The sequence below is a fragment of the Lissotriton vulgaris genome, chromosome 5 (assembly GCF_964263255.1).
Source record: "Lissotriton vulgaris chromosome 5, aLisVul1.2, whole genome shotgun sequence".
Classification (NCBI taxonomy): domain Eukaryota; kingdom Metazoa; phylum Chordata; class Amphibia; order Caudata; family Salamandridae; genus Lissotriton; species Lissotriton vulgaris.
Window position 1 is genome coordinate 1,051,049,597 of NC_141693.1, and position 16,591 is coordinate 1,051,066,187.

The window sequence follows — 16,591 nt, forward strand, 5'->3', positions numbered from 1 at the left end:
ACAGGCCAAAAGCAAAATCTCATACTTGCAATATTTCTGGGCCTTCGGTCCAAACGCGCTGCGTAGCTAGGCCATAAGTCGGGGTTGGCACGACGGATTTCCTGAAAAGCAAATGCAATCAAGATTAGAGTGTCCCAGCAGTGCTCCCAGACCACGAAACTCACCCACAAACACCAGGAAGCCCCCCAAACAGGCCCCCGAAAACGCTACATAGAGCAAAATGTCAGAAATAGCCAAAAAAAAAATCGGCCTGGATTTTGTCCCAACCACTTCTACCCGGTATTAGACCTTCCCAGGAATGCCCCAAGACCCGTCAACCCACCCGCCAAGAAGCATAACACCCCCAAACAGGCCAAAAGCAAAATCTCATACTTGCAATATTTCTGGGCCTTCGGTCCAAACGCGCTGCGTAGCTAGGCCATAAGTCGGGGTTGGCACGACGGATTTCCTGAAAAGCAAATGCAATCAAGATTAGAGTGTCCCAGCAATGCTCCCAGACCACGAAACTCACCCACAAACAGACGGAACCCCCCCTAAGAGCACCTCAAAGGCAAGCAAGTCATCAAAAACACAAAAAAAATTCCGCCTGGGATTTGGTCCAAAACACTTTTATCCGGTATTAGAGCTTCCCAGCAATGGCCCCAGAGCCGTCAACCCAAGAGAAAACGAGTAGAAGACCCCCAAACAGCCAAAGAGCAAAAGTACAAAAATGGGGACTTAGTCAATTTTTCACAAATTTCCCAAATCATTCAGCGCGCGCTCTGCAGCTAGGCCCTAAGTCCCCTCTGCCACCATGGATTTGCTTCAAACCTCTTGCAAAGTAAAGTATATATAGCCAGCAGTGCTCCCAGACCACGAAACTCACCCACAAACACCAGGAAGCCCCCCAAACAGGCCCCCGAAAACGCTACATAGAGCAAAATGTCAGAAATAGCCAAAAAAAAAAAATCGGCCTGGATTTTGTCCCAACCACTTCTACCCGGTATTAGACCTTCCCAGGAATGCCCCAAGACCCGGCAACCCACCCGCCAAGAAGCATAACACCCCCAAACAGGCCAAAAGCAAAATCTCATACTTGCAATATTTCTGGGCCTTCGGTCCAAACGCGCTGCGTAGCTAGGCCATAAGTCGGGGTTGGCACGACGGATTTCCTGAAAAGCAAATGCAATCAAGATTAGAGTATCCCAGCAGTGCTCCCAGACCACGAAACTCACCCACAAACTCTAGGAAGCCCCCCAAACAGGCCCCCGAAAACGCTACATAGAGCAAAATGTCAGAAATAGCCAAAAAAAAAAATCGGCCTGGATTTTGTCCCAACCACTTCTACCCGGTATTAGACCTTCCCAGGAATGCCCCAAGACCCGGCAACCCACCCGCCAAGAAGCATAACACCCCCAAACAGGCCAAAAGCAAAATCTCATACTTGCAATATTTCTGGGCCTTCGGTCCAAACGCGCTGCGTAGCTAGGCCATAAGTCGGGGTTGGCACGACGGATTTCCTGAAAAGCAAATGCAATCAAGATTAGAGTGTCCCAGCAATGCTCCCAGACCACGAAACTCACCCACAAACAGACGGAACCCCCCCTAAGAGCACCTCAAAGGCAAGCAAGTCATCAAAAACACAAAAAAAATTCCGCCTGGGATTTGGTCCAAAACACTTTTATCCGGTATTAGAGCTTCCCAGCAATGGCCCCAGAGCCGTCAACCCAGGAGAAAACGAGTAGAAGACCCCCAAACAGCCAAAGAGCAAAAGTACAAAAATGGGGACTTTGTCAATTTTTCACAAATTTCCCAAATCATTCAGCGCGCGCTCTGCAGCTAGGCCCTAAGTCCCCTCTGCCACCATGGATTTGCTTCAAACCTCTTGCAAAGTAAAGTATATATAGCCAGCAGTGCTCCCAGACCACGAAACTCACCCACAAACACCAGGAAGCCCCCCAAACAGGCCCCCGAAAACGCTACATAGAGCAAAATGTCAGAAATAGCCAAAAAAAAAAAATCGGCCTGGATTTTGTCCCAACCACTTCTACCCGGTATTAGACCTTCCCAGGAATGCCCCAAGACCCGGCAACCCACCCGCCAAGAAGCATAACACCCCCAAACAGGCCAAAAGCAAAATCTCATACTTGCAATATTTCTGGGCCTTCGGTCCAAACGCGCTGCGTAGCTAGGCCATAAGTCGGGGTTGGCACGACGGATTTCCTGAAAAGCAAATGCAATCAAGATTAGAGTGTCCCAGCAGTGCTCCCAGACCACGAAACTCACCCACAAACACCAGGAAGCCCCCCAAACAGGCCCCCGAAAACGCTACATAGAGCAAAATGTCAGAAATAGCCAAAAAAAAATCGGCCTGGATTTTGTCCCAACCACTTCTACCCGGTATTAGACCTTCCCAGGAATGCCCCAAGACCCGTCAACCCACCCGCCAAGAAGCATAACACCCCCAAACAGGCCAAAAGCAAAATCTCATACTTGCAATATTTCTGGGCCTTCGGTCCAAACGCGCTGCGTAGCTAGGCCATAAGTCGGGGTTGGCACGACGGATTTCCTGAAAAGCAAATGCAATCAAGATTAGAGTGTCCCAGCAATGCTCCCAGACCACGAAACTCACCCACAAACAGACGGAACCCCCCCTAAGAGCACCTCAAAGGCAAGCAAGTCATCAAAAACACAAAAAATATTCCGCCTGGGATTTGGTCCAAAACACTTTTATCCGGTATTAGAGCTTCCCAGCAATGGCCCCAGAGCCGTCAACCCAGGAGAAAACGAGTAGAAGACCCCCAAACAGCCAAAGAGCAAAAGTACAAAAATGGGGACTTAGTCAATTTTTCACAAATTTCCCAAATCATTCAGCGCGCGCTCTGCAGCTAGGCCCTAAGTCCCCTCTGCCACCATGGATTTGCTTCAAACCTCTTGCAAAGTAAAGTATATATAGCCAGCAGTGCTCCCAGACCACGAAACTCACCCACAAACACCAGGAAGCCCCCCAAACAGGCCCCCGAAAACGCTACATAGAGCAAAATGTCAGAAATAGCCCAAAAAAAAAATCGGCCTGGATTTTGTCCCAACCACTTCTACCCGGTATTAGACCTTCCCAGGAATGCCCCAAGACCCGGCAACCCACCCGCCAAGAAGCATAACACCCCCAAACAGGCCAAAAGCAAAATCTCATACTTGCAATATTTCTGGGCCTTCGGTCCAAACGCGCTGCGTAGCTAGGCCATAAGTCGGGGTTGGCACGACGGATTTCCTGAAAAGCAAATGCAATCAAGATTAGAGTGTCCCAGCAATGCTCCCAGACCACGAAACTCACCCACAAACAGACGGAACCCCCCCTAAGAGCACCTCAAAGGCAAGCAAGTCATCAAAAACACAAAAAATATTCCGCCTGGGATTTGGTCCAAAACACTTTTATCCGGTATTAGAGCTTCCCAGCAATGGCCCCAGAGCCGTCAACCCAGGAGAAAACGAGTAGAAGACCCCCAAACAGCCAAAGAGCAAAAGTACAAAAATGGGGACTTAGTCAATTTTTCACAAATTTCCCAAATCATTCAGCGCGCGCTCTGCAGCTAGGCCCTAAGTCCCCTCTGCCACCATGGATTTGCTTCAAACCTCTTGCAAAGTAAAGTATATATAGCCAGCAGTGCTCCCAGACCACGAAACTCACCCACAAACACCAGGAAGCCCCCCAAACAGGCCCCCGAAAACGCTACATAGAGCAAAATGTCAGAAATAGCCCAAAAAAAAAATCGGCCTGGATTTTGTCCCAACCACTTCTACCCGGTATTAGACCTTCCCAGGAATGCCCCAAGACCCGGCAACCCACCCGCCAAGAAGCATAACACCCCCAAACAGGCCAAAAGCAAAATCTCATACTTGCAATATTTCTGGGCCTTCGGTCCAAACGCGCTGCGTAGCTAGGCCATAAGTCGGGGTTGGCACGACGGATTTCCTGAAAAGCAAATGCAATCAAGATTAGAGTGTCCCAGCAGTGCTCCCAGACCACGAAACTCACCCACAAACACCAGGAAGCCCCCCAAACAGGCCCCCGAAAACGCTACATAGAGCAAAATGTCAGAAATAGCCCAAAAAAAAATCGGCCTGGATTTTGTCCCAACCACTTCTACCCGGTATTAGACCTTCCCAGGAATGCCCCAAGACCCGTCAACCCACCCGCCAAGAAGCATAACACCCCCAAACAGGCCAAAAGCAAAATCTCATACTTGCAATATTTCTGGGCCTTCGGTCCAAACGCGCTGCGTAGCTAGGCCATAAGTCGGGGTTGGCACGACGGATTTCCTGAAAAGCAAATGCAATCAAGATTAGAGTGTCCCAGCAATGCTCCCAGACCACGAAACTCACCCACAAACAGACGGAACCCCCCCTAAGAGCACCTCAAAGGCAAGCAAGTCATCAAAAACACAAAAAAATTTCCGCCTCGGATTTGGTCCAAACCACTTTTAGTGCTTCCCAGCAATGGCCCCAGACCCGTCAACTCACCTGCAAAGAGGTAGAACAACACCCCCACAAGTGCTGAGTCTTTCTTCATTGGGCGTAAACCAGCCCTCTGCTTTGATGGAAATAGGAGTCTGGAGGAGGAGGATAGAGGAGCATGTTCTTCTGAACTTTTGAACCTGAGGAATGCAGACTGCGGCACCTTCAAATAAATTAGCAAACAAGTGAAGACAGTTCTGCTGATGGGCTTGTTTTTGTGATTATCTGATTAAAGTTTGAATTATATTAACTGTGCACAACAAAGAAAGACAGACACACAGGAATAAAAGTGAATAAGGATGAAAAAGAAAGTTATTGATTCGTTGTCTCATTTTCAGGGCTCGAAGTCGGTATCACGGTCCAGGAATAAGAATAAGGCTTCGTCATCATACTCTGCGAATTCAGCCAGGGTGAGGTCAGTGTCACCTGACAGAGTAGAAATTCCCTCATCTATGTTGCTGGCCACCTCCTCTTCATCCGGCACGCTCTCTCGTACTCTGAAATCTGGTGGTATGAGGTGCTGATTCATCTTGATCATTGTTAACCTCTCCACATTTTTGGGCGAGAGGCGGCTCCGTTTGGGAGTTACAATCCCACCAGCCGCACTGAAAACCCGTTCAGAAGACACACTTGCGAGTGGGCAAGACAAGTAGTTTAAAGCCAGGTTGGTGAGCTGTGGCCACAATTCTTTTTTCCCATGCCAATACGCCAATGGGTCAGAATTAACATAGACCTCTGTGGAGTCATTCAGATAGTCCTTCACCATCGACTCAAGGTCCTCCTCCAAGGTTCCTCCACTTTGCTTAGCTCTTGCTGTGCCTCTGACCTTTTGAGAACCAAACCCACGCAGAGCTAGCCAATCCTCTTCAGCCTCCAATGTTTCTGTTGTCTTTCGTGCAGATGATCCGGTTGCCGGTGTCTTTAACGGCTGAGAGGTCACTTGTGCCACAGCCACAGGTGCAGAAGTGGATTGTTTTGACTGGGGATGGCCTGCTGATGTACTGCCATTTCCTTCAATTTCCAGCCGTTCTGTTTCAAACTTCTTGGCTGACAAGGCTAGCCAACGTTTGTACTTTGTAACATCTTCATCACCAAAAGGAAAGAATGCTCTGCCTGCCAGCGCCTTTTTGTAGCGTGGATCCAGAATAGTAGCACAAATGTAATGCTGTTCTGAGTGGATCTTTTTAAGACGTTCATCACCTTGTAGGAGCTCTAATAATTGCTCAGCCAGAAGCAAAGAGTCTTGCTTTTTGTCATCTTTTCCAAACACAGAACACACCTCCTTCAGTTGGTCCTCCAGCATGTACAACAATGGGATAGCTTTTCCCAAATTAGAGTCCTCCTTGCTGACTGCACGCGTGAAGACCTCAAAAGGACGAAGCATGCGTGTTAGGCTTTCAACTATGTTCCATTGCGGCCCACCCATCCTCAGCTCCTCTATACCCTCTTTCAAGAAATATTGATCGAGTTCCGTATACTGCTCATACAGACGCTCAAGCATGTAGAAGGTTGAGTTCCAACGTGTTACCACCTCCTGGATGAGTGCTTTCACTGGCATTTGACATTGATATAGCATGCTCCTCAGCTGCTTCCGGGCCTTAAAAGAATGCCTGAAATGCTTGCAAATTTTTCGGCAGGTCTCCAATACACTGTACGCTGCACTGCGTTTATTACCCAAGAATTTTTGGACAACCAGGTTTATACAGTGCGCCAAACACGGCACTCTGAAATAGTAACCGTCCCTCATGGCCTTAACTATATTGGCGCCATTGTCCGTGGAAACATAACCAACCTTGCGTTTTAGTGGGGACAGACAGTTAAGGACCTTTGTGTTAAAGACATCCAAAATGTTTTCTGCTGTGTGACGTTTCTCCAAACCAAACATGGCTAGTGTTGCATGTTTCCGAGCACCTTTAAAAACAATGTTAGTGTCAACACCTGAGTTTAGCTTTGCTTTAGCCCCTGAAAAAGAGACCCAGTGTGCAGTGATGCACATGTAATCAGCGCCTGCGCCACTGGTCCACATGTCTGTTGTCAGATGTATAGTGTGAACAGCACTCTTCTGCAAAGCTGCCCCAATCACCTTCAGAACATCTTCATGTAGTGCTGGAACCGCAACTCGGGCAAAATAGAACCGGCTAGGAACCTTCCATTTAGGGCAGAGCGCTGTCACTAATTCTAGAAAACCAACCCCTTCTACAAAAGAAAAAGGGAGAAGGTCCAGAGCTAGCATTTTAGCCAGCTTAGTGTTATACAGGCGGGTCATTGGGTGGTTGCGTTCATATTGCGCTTCTGTAAACAACATCTTTTTAATGTTGCCCTGGACCAATGATTTACGGGATGATGATGATCTCTTCGACCCAGTTACGCTCGCTGATGAACTTTTCCGCATTGATGTCTCACTCTCTCCCACACTCTTAGTGTGGCTCCCATGGGGTGTGCTGCTGACATGGGAACTGGGTGTAAGTGAAGTGTTTGAATCGTCTTCTTCTACCTCCTCGTCATCAGCAGATGAAAAATCAACGTTTTCATTACGTGCAATTCCGGCTTTCTTGACCGCCTCTAGGTGCGGAAACCATTGGACAGCGTGCCTTCTCTCAAGATGACCTCTCTGGCCTCCGGTACCATAGTTAGAACCAAGCTTACCACGACTAACTCGAAGCTTACAAAGGCTACAAATGGCTACGTTTTCCTTTTTTGGGCAAACACTAAAGAAGTCCCAAACTGGAGACTTGAAATGTCTTCGGGGGCCGGAGGAGGCGGCGATACTGGTGGTGGTGGTCCTGCTGCTAATGTCAGATGAAGTGGAGGATGTGGATTGCCGAACTTCAGTACGTTTTGCACTTTCACCACCACGAATTGAGGTCGAGGACGAGGTGGGTACCTTCTTGCGAAGAAATATGGAAGCGGTAGGTTTTGGTGTACTACTTAACTCCAAATCTAATGATTCCATTTCCATTGCCTCCTCGCCGACATCATCATCACGCTCAGCAGCTTCTCGGGATAGGGTCAAAATGTCTCTTTGCTGCATGCCCGGTGGGGCTGCAGTGACCTTTGTGATGACTGGCTCGTCGTCATCGTGAGAGGCTTCATCACCAGCAGTATCTGTCACTTCTTGTTGAGCCTCATCACACTCCATAGGTTTGAGTTTTTGGACGACCTTCCTTTTACGCTTAGGTACCGGTGTCAGATCATGGTGTGCCTCACTGTCAGACCGCAGTTGTGGTTCCCAAGACGGATCACTTGCATCAGAACGAGGTGGGCTTGAAGAAGATGTAGACACCCCCCTTGATCTTTTCCTTGCTAGGGATGTGGAAGACAATGAATGATCATCAGGAGGAGTGGCTTCCAATGATACCTCGGCTTCATTGTCGATTTCCAAATGTGCCCCTACTTCGGGAGGAACAACTATTGTGGGCACTTGTGAACCTCCATGCACCTATGCTTGCGCATCTCCTTTTGCTGCCTCTCCTTCCACATGTACTTGGGCGTGTACTTGCACATGGTGTTGTTGTTGCGGCTGTGGTTGTTCAACACTTGTCAGATGAGTTACAACAACCTGTGTTGATTCAGGGACATTGCTGCTACTTTCTTGCGATGAGCCAACATCACTGGTCGATGGTGATTGGAGAAGTACACTGACTGCCTCTGAAGCACTCAAGGGCTTTGACTTAAGTTGGCGTGGTGGTGGAGGCACTGAACCCAATGGAGCAGGGGTGCTGCTCCCAGCTTGGTCCCCAGCAGATCCTGCTGCTGCAGGCGTACTTTTTTTTTTGCTCCCAAAAAAAGTGGCGGGTGGCACACCAGCCTCCTTGGTAACTTGCTTCTTCTGCTCCTTACTAGCAACTTTCTTGCTAGAGGAGCTACGGAGAACTTTCTTTGGGGGCGGGGCCATCTTCTTCAGAGCAGGTCAGACAGCAGGCCGCAGTTGCACGAATTGTAGAGTTGTCTGAGGCCAGACGTGACGTCGCGTGACGTAATGCTGCACACACACACCGCTGCAGGACTTCTTCCTGGCACTGGTGGTTCTCTTGAGTCTTGTGCACCTAAAAAAAATGGAAGACAGAGGAACATCAGTTCAGTTATAGAGCACAAAAAAATCGAAAAACACTGCAAAATCAGCACAATCCCAATCCATCCATGCCCTCCATAATGTTTAAATTCAAGACAACCCACAGAAAGACTAGGCCCATGCAAGACTCACTACCCCTGGGCATAAATAAAGGTTGAAAAGTAGGCAAAATGGTTGGAGGCCTAACAACAAAGCCTGCATTTAAAATGGCCACTTGCCTGCCAGCACATGGCCAGTGCCTGTAGCTGCACTCAAAATGGCCACCAGCCACATGGCATGTCCCTCCCCATGAACACCCCCAAAAATCGAAAAACACTGCAAAATCAGCACAATCCCATTCCATCCATGGCCTCTATGATGTTTAAATTCAAGACAACCCACAGAAAGACTAGGCCCATGCAAGACTCACTACCCCTGGGCATAAATAAAGGTTGAAAAGTAGGCAAAATGGTTGGAGGCCTAACAACAAAGCCTGCATTCAAAATGGCCACTTGCCTGCCAGCACATGGCCAGTGCCTGTAGCTCCACTCAAAATGGCCACCAGCCACATGGCATGTCCCTCCCCATGAACACCCCCAAAAATCGAAAAACACTGCAAAATCAGCACAATCCCATTCGATCCATGGCCTCCCTGATGTTTAAATTCAAGACAGCCCACAGAAAGACTAGGCCCATGCTAGACTCAAATACCCCTGGTGAAAAGGCCACAAGTACAGGCCCAAAAAACGAAAATCACAGAAAAATCTGCACAGTCCCATTCCATCCATGGCCTCCATGATGTTTAAATTCAAGACAACCCACAGAAAGACTAGGCCCATGCAAGACTCACTACCCCTGGGCATAAATAAAGGTTGAAAAGTAGGCAAAATGGTTGGAGGCCTAACAACAAAGCCTGCATTCAAAATGGCCACTTGCCTGCCAGCACATGGCCAGGGCCTGTAGCTGCACTCAAAATGGCCACCAGCCACATGGCATGTCCCTCCCCATGAACACCCCCAAAAATCGAAAAACACTGCAAAATCAGCACAATCCCATTCAATCCATGGCCTCCATGATGTTTAAATTCAAGACAACCCACAGAAAGACTAGGCCCATGCAAGACTCACTACCCCTGGGCATAAATAAAGGTTGAAAAGTAGGCAAAATGGTTGGAGGCCTAACAACAAAGCCTGCATTCAAAATGGCCACTTGCCTGCCAGCACATGGCCAGTGCCTGTAGCTGCACTCAAAATGGCCACCAGCCACATGGCATGTCCCTCCCCATGAACACCCCCAAAAATCGAAAAACACTGCAAAATCAGCACAATCCCATTCCATCCATGGCCTCCATGATGTTTAAATTCAAGACAGCCCACATAAAGACTAGGCCCATGCTAGACTCAAATACCCCTGGTGAAAAGGCCACAAGTACAGGCCCAAAAAACGAAAATCACTGAAAAATCTGCACAATCCCATTCCATCCATGGCCTCCATGATGTTTAAATTCAAGACAACCCACAGAAAGACTAGGCCCATGCAAGACTCACTACCCCTGGGCATAAATAAAGGTTGAAAAGTAGGCAAAATGGTTGGAGGCCTAACAACAAAGCCTGCATTCAAAATGGCCACTTGCCTGCCAGCACATGGCCAGGGCCTGTAGCTGCACTCAAAATGGCCACCAGCCACATGGCATGTCCCTCCCCATGAACACCCCCAAAAATCGAAAAACACTGCAAAATCAGCACAATCCCATTCAATCCATGGCCTCCATGATGTTTAAATTCAAGACAACCCACAGAAAGACTAGGCCCATGCAAGACTCACTACCCCTGGGCATAAATAAAGGTTGAAAAGTAGGCAAAATGGTTGGAGGCCTAACAAGAAAGCCTGCATTCAAAATGGCCACTTGCCTGCCAGCACATGGCCAGGGCCTGTAGCTGCACTCAAAATGGCCACCAGCCACATGGCATGTCCCTCCCCATGAACACCCCCAAAAATCGAAAAACACTGCAAAATCAGCACAATCCCATTCCATCCATGCCCTCCATGATGTTTAAATTCAAGACACCCCACAGAAAGACTAGGCCCATGCACCACTCACTACCCCTGGTCAAGGCCCCAACAACAGGTCAAAAATCGAAAAACACAGAAAAATCAGCACAATCCCATTCCATCTATGCCCTCCATGATGTTTAAGTTCAAGACAGCCCACAGAAAGACTAGGCCCATGCACCACTCACTACCCCTGGTCAAGGCCCCAACAACAGGTCAAAAATCGAAAAACACAGAAAAATCTGCACAATCCCAATTCATCTATGGCCTCCATGATGTTTAAGTTCAAGACAACCCACAGAAAGACTCAGTCCACCCACCACTGAGTACCCCTGGGCAAAAGGCCCCAAAACAGCCCAAAAATCGAAAATTCCAAAATTTTAGTTGCAGCAACTGTAATGCCCCAAACAAACTTACTTGTAAAATTTCTAATCCAACAGTGATCCAAAGAAAGTCAAAAAGGCCTCAAATCCAAAGATCCAGCAGCATCCACAAAAAGTAATCCTTCCAGCTCCACATCCAAATGAAAAGTGACCAGGAGATGGACAAAGCACTGGGAGGAGCCTGCTGAACAGGAACAGGAAGTTGAAGACTGTGGGGCACTTCCTTCCTCCCACCCCCCTGCCCCCCTCCCCAAAATGGACTCCTCGCTAAAAAAGTGCAGGCAAATGTCAAACTAAGGAGTTATTCACATAAAAATCATCATTTCTAGAAGGATTATGCTGCTTGCTGGTGGATTTCTTGTGCAGAATTGCAAATTTATATTTTCGCTCGCCGCATCTCAAATCTCGCAATTGCGAAGTACCGCGAGACGTGATCTCGCCGTACTCGCGTTGACAAACTATCGCTGGCAAGCCGCGATGACGTAATCGCGCTCGCCAATTCCCGCGGGATCACACAGCAAGATCCAAAATGGCGCAGCACTCGCAAACTATCGAAAATAACAACTCGGCAAACGATGATAAACGCCGCGCGCCGCAAAAATTGTATCACCAACGCCGCGCGCCGCCAAAAAAATCCGCTGTTTGCGAATTTGCGGATTTTGCGGGAAATCCGCAAATCTCGCGGTTTGCGGATTTCCCGAAAATCCGCAAAATCCGCGAGCATAACGGATTTTCCGCCCATGCTTAGTCTGCAGCCCCAGTGCTCTCATTTACACACGGTCTACAATCCGGCAGACCTCCACGCTGGTATCCCCCCCAGCGCTCTCACTTACACACGGCCCGCAATCCGGCAGACCTCCACGCTGGTATCCTCCCCAGCGCTCTCATTAACACCGCATATCAACGACGACCACTTTCCTATGGACACCTTCAGTTTTCTCTCTATATGTTGGGAAGTCTCTCTCCCTATTCGCTAAGGGCTTGCTACTACAATATTAGGAGTTAGCCAATTAATAATATGTGCCTTCTGCTCCTGGCATCAAAGGTCCCCTTGCTTCCTATTTGTTTGGTCACTCCTTACCTGATCGGGATTTCACATCCGTTCATGCAAACAATGCTCAACTAGAAGAAAAAAGTTACCATGATTGAACAAGAATACAAGGCACATGTCAGTTCACTAAGAACTGGGGTTATTTTTATTTCAACAATATAGACACATACACAGATCTGTATTATAATGGACACATCCACATGTGACTGACAAAGACTATAGATAGAACACACCGCTGCAAGGAAAAGGATTAGCAATACAATAGCCTAGGGAATAATGACAAGATTAAGATGTAAGTGTAAAGTAAACTAATATGACAGGACCCATATCACCTGATTAGTGTGAAGTCTTGTTCTAGCTGTCATCTGGGTTCCTCTCTCGTCTGTGCCTTAGCTCATCTCAGACTCTCTCTCTCTTCTGCACTCTTGGATACACCTCTGCGCTGATCACTTTGCACTGGATTTCTCTCCCCCACGGACTGTCTCCACCTTCCAGCTTCAGTCTAATGGTTTCTGCCGCTCTGATACTCGTTCATTCCACTAGCTTGTTCCTTCTGGATACGATCTCTGTGCCAATGTCCAATTAACTCCAGCTGCTCCCACAGGTTAATCCACGATAACTTCAGTCTCTTCTAAAAGGCATTACTTCAGACTCCAGCTATTCACACCTCCTCCTGATAAGTAACTGCTTCTGACTGCTTCCTTCAGTTCCAGCTCACTGACTGTCTGTTTGTCTTCTCTCTGTTCCAAGCATTTTCTGTCTCTTCTCCTCTTGCAATTCCACTCCTCCAACTCTACCAACACTCTCTGCTCCTCCAATTCATCTCAGCTCTCTCTAGCTTGAACCCTCTCTCTCTCCTACTCCAACAGCTCCTCACTCTTCTACCACTCCAGCTCGACTCTTCACCGCTCCTCCAACTCAACTCGACTGACTGACTCCGCCTCTGCACTTCACTAATATAGAATGCTGTTTCCTCATGGAAAGTTCCAGCCATCAGCCTGCCGCCCACCAGATCTCTGCACCACTATGTATCAAGGACACACACCAAGCTGGCCAGCCTTTTGTGGTGTCTTCGACACAGAGAATAATACAGCCTACCGATAAGGGCTGGCCCAGACCGGTTCTCTCCAAGTGAACAACAGCTTTAACTATAAACTTTACATTTACCCTTGAAGCCTCTCAGCTCCATCAAGATGGAGTCCCTCTAGTTCTAGGCCTGTAGGCCTGAAAAGGATGAAATACTCCTTAGCTCTGTCAGAATACCTACATAAACCATACCAATGTGTAATATAAAGTCAGGACCACAGGATCCAACCTCTACTATAAGCAAAAATAACAGGCCAAAGCCAATAGGCAATAGATGGCCTCTTCTAGGTCTGGAAGAAAGGGCTTAAAAGGGCCAACACAAGCTAAGAATACATATCCTAGATGTGAGCAAGATTAAAGTCTATATCACTGCTAAATAGAGCCAAAAACCCTGTCAAGACATTCCACCCTTAGACTTTATTTTGCGAACATCTATAAACAACAACATCCATATAAACAAACATCAACACAATCTAACAACAAATCAAAAACCAAAAAACTCTCTAAAATGAATGACAACTTAAGGAAATTCTACCTGAAACTTAATGTAGGGAATACAAATCTAACAACCAACTGAAAACAAATCAAAGCACCCTTGACTTGAATGCTGAAACATATCTAAGATGTGAACTGACAACAACAGAAACTAACCAAAGCATCCTCAAACTAAATGTGCCTCAACTTCTAGTGATAACTGGTGAAATCTAGTGATGTAGGGACTTATGTGTTGAATGAACCTAAATGGGGCCTAAATGGGGCCTACCTACTTCGGACAACTTAAGAACTAAATGTGTTTCAACTTCTAATGAAAAAACAACAAAGGGCCTAAATGAGGCCTACCTACTATGGTCAACTTAAGCTAATAATAACTCATGAAATCTATTGGTGTAGGGGCTTGTTTGTGGAATAAAAATAACAATGGGCCTAAATGAGGCCTACTGACATTGGTCAACTTAATGAAATATTTGGTGAAATCTGAGAAGTAAACATGACAAACGGTTCTCAAGGTCTGGGCAAACATTAATAATAGATGTAGGACATAATCATACTAAAAGACACACCTCCCAGGACAACCTAAAGTCTAGGGTAACCACCCTTTGATCAATCAAAGTGAAAGTGTAATAACAGGAAAATAAAGACAACCCCATTCCTACAAAATAGCTGGTGTAGCACTATGCATATACAATTTATCTAAACGCGGTGCATACATAAAAGCACAAAACAGTTAGCACCTAGTTTTCATCACACTGTGGAACACATGTGTGCACCACTATTTTTTTTCTCCCATTCCTCCATACTGTTTTGCAGAAAACAGGAAAACTATAATAGGTGACTGCATCCTAAAAAGCAAAGATAGTACTACATAAACATCAAAACCATGAAAACATTTTTTTTAAAAGTGGGGCCTGTTCGTAGTGATTGCAAAGAAAAACATGGGAATAATGCAGGCCAATGAATTACATAACAAAATCCTTTTGCGGGAAATCGTATCATGATGGGTTCTTTCAAAAATAAAAAATAAAATTTCTAACTATTGGCTTTGTCAATAATATATATGGGGTTTGAAACTGACCGCTGAGGCGGCCAAACATAGATTATAGTTAACCCCTTCCATGCTCATGACGAGCTCAGCCAATTGCAAGTTGTAAGTCCAATGTCCTAATATCGGGGTTCAAGGCAGTCAATTTTGGGACATCAGTGTAGGTCACCACCCTGCATCTTCATCCGGTACCAAGGAAGCACGTCCTCCACCGTTGATCCACCACCAATCCGGTCTGGTCTGGTCTGATTCCATCTTCCAAAAATAATAAACTAACATAAAAACATGAAAGTAAAAAACTAAAATAATAAAGGGAGTGGGAGGGGGGTGGGCCGACGCACACACCAAACACCACAACCCAGCAACCTAGGACAAGAAAACAAGTATCATTAATCTAGCAAGATAAAATTTTCCATTTAAAAAGCACCCCAAGTGCTTTTCATTGTTGAAAAGAAAATATCCTAATTAATAAAAAACATTATTCTGAAGTCAAGAAATAATTAAAACCATATACTTTGAAATTTGTTTGAGCAAAATCTAATTTTTTAATACACAGCTGAAAGGGCTGGGGCCTAACAGTACCCTAATCCTCTGTGAGACAGCCCCTCCCTTCAGAAAGATGTTCGTGCTCAGAGTTTTGAATCTGCTCCAAAAAATACGCAGAAGCCAGGCTACAGTGTGAAGTAATTTGAATCACTGCCAAGTGATGATCTCATAGCAGGAGCAGGGCGCTGCCAAGCACTCGGTTCAAGCCTCTCTTTCTCTAATCAGGGAAGCCTACCCAGGCCTACTGTATCTAAGTAACTCCAAGGGCCAAGAGTCTGCCAACTACTCTGCATGTACAAGGATCCCTTATCTGGAGGCAATGAAGCTGTCTGCGCCGACAGCAAGGAAGAGCGAGTCAACCCCTCCCTTACATAAACACTTCTTGCGCGGAACAAAATTGGATGTTGGCCAATGATACAAGACAGCTTCTAGAGGGAAAAAACCCTCCCCTTACAAAACAGCTGTCTGAGAGCCAGGCAAAATCAAGGTCAAACACATTTCCTGGAAGCCAAAACAATTCTGTTCCCAGGCCAGATTCTCTAACTAACAAAAGCAAATTCAAATGTGGTAAAAAGCAAATTAATCTGTCTACTTAAAAGCTCCACTTTCTAAAAAGACTTTTGTCTAACTAATTCAGCTAGAAGGCAAGACATTTAAAACATGGGCATTTATTTAGCATGCAGATCAACACACAAAAAGGGGCAATTTGCCTCTGTACACAAGACTATGCATTTTGCATTTGAAAAAACGAATTATCATGGACTGTTGGGTTTAATATTTCTCTGCACATATATCTATCAGGCAGCATGTTTAATGAACACTGCCTTTACCGTGCAAGGTATTACCTTTCTATCAACAGCTTGTCAAAGTACATAGGCGAGCCTTGTAACTAAATGCAAATTAAACTAATGTAAGGGACACATAGCAATGCATTAAGATGGTAGTGTGTTATAGTTATCATTTTTAGTCAAAATAGAACAATATATTCTGCTCCACCCTAACTATACACACTAGCATCCAAAAAATAAAATATAAACTGTCGGCTGTTGAAAGGGAAATAATTTTAAAACAACATAAAATGCAGACACATTTCACCATTGTTTTTTTTTTCAACCAGGGGCAACATGTAATTTTGCATTGCAGCATAATTTATCGTGCAAGCCTTTCAATTTAACCTAATAAAAGACCCAAATTCATATATTATCAAACAGCCATTTATTTTCTAACTGAGTGGGTTAACTTACATATGCTGGTCTGCTGCATATTAAAACATCTACATTTGAAAAATGGTTCAGCTTGCATTTGGGAAAATAATAATGAGAACACATTTATTTTAAAAGCACACGGTTGCCTTTCACTAATTAAAAGCACATGTTACCATGCACTGT